The sequence below is a fragment of the Rhododendron vialii genome, chromosome 13a (assembly GCF_030253575.1).
Source record: "Rhododendron vialii isolate Sample 1 chromosome 13a, ASM3025357v1".
In the NCBI taxonomy this organism is placed as follows: Eukaryota; Viridiplantae; Streptophyta; class Magnoliopsida; order Ericales; family Ericaceae; genus Rhododendron; species Rhododendron vialii.
In genome coordinates this window covers 14,974,526-14,975,379 of record NC_080569.1, presented here as the reverse complement: position 1 = coordinate 14,975,379, position 854 = coordinate 14,974,526, and the positions used below count along the sequence as shown (strand labels likewise).

General features: G+C 38.6%; 1 long non-coding RNA gene across 1 annotated transcript; it reads left to right on the top strand.

The window, feature by feature from the left end:
* LOC131312941 (uncharacterized) lies at nt 1–243 on the top strand. Its single transcript, XR_009196019.1, has 2 exons — nt 1–100; nt 209–243. It is a non-coding gene; the product is annotated as an uncharacterized LOC131312941 (long non-coding RNA).
* Nucleotides 244–854: the final 611 nt, after the last annotated feature.

Below are 854 nucleotides of genomic sequence, written 5' to 3'. Positions count from 1 at the left end.
AACCAGAGGTTGTAGTTGACATGTGTGACGCCGTAGATGTTGATGTTGTTTAACTTCAGTTCCTAGAGTTAATTGTCCAGGTGTGGGCTCATATATATTGGTAAGTTCACATATATTGGTAATCAAGTACAACCTGTATGGTATAAGTAAAATTATTTTGCTGTTAATATGAAATTTACTTGTGTCGTGCAATTGTAATGAAGTATAGAGGACTTCCATCGATGGCCATCTGAGGTTGATGAATTGACATTTTTCCGAGGCAGAAATGATGAAACCACAAATCTCGCCAAACTCCACCCATTTCATTGCTCTTGGCTGCTACGTATGCAAGTCTGGTTGTTTAATGGCTACCCATTGGGAAGAAATGAGTGGACAGTGAGAATTCCCTGGGACTTTTGGCTAAGGTTTCGTTGTGGTGTACCTCAATTCAACTAAGGTTCTTTCTATAACGAAAGAGAAATTAGCAGCCTTCAACCCAAGATTACTCTTTCTAGATTGGAAGGGGTTGACAACCTACAAAAAACAAATGACTGATGTCTGAATACAAATGACTCCATGTGATACAGAAGGAAAATTAGTAGGGAATCTGTCTTTCTGGAGCAGAATTTATAAGTTTATAACTGATGTCTGAATACCAATGGGGAAATGTGATGACCCCTCATCCATGTTACAAACATGCAATATGCCAGTACAAAATTTGTCTGAAAAGAGGATGATACACTCTATGCAACGCTAAACAAAGACGCGTGATATTTTATCTGTTTGTCTGCTTGAAAAAAGCTGAACTCACCCATGATACTTGCCTATTGGAAATCTGTGTCTTCGTAGAGGATAATCTCACAACCTAGTGTCAC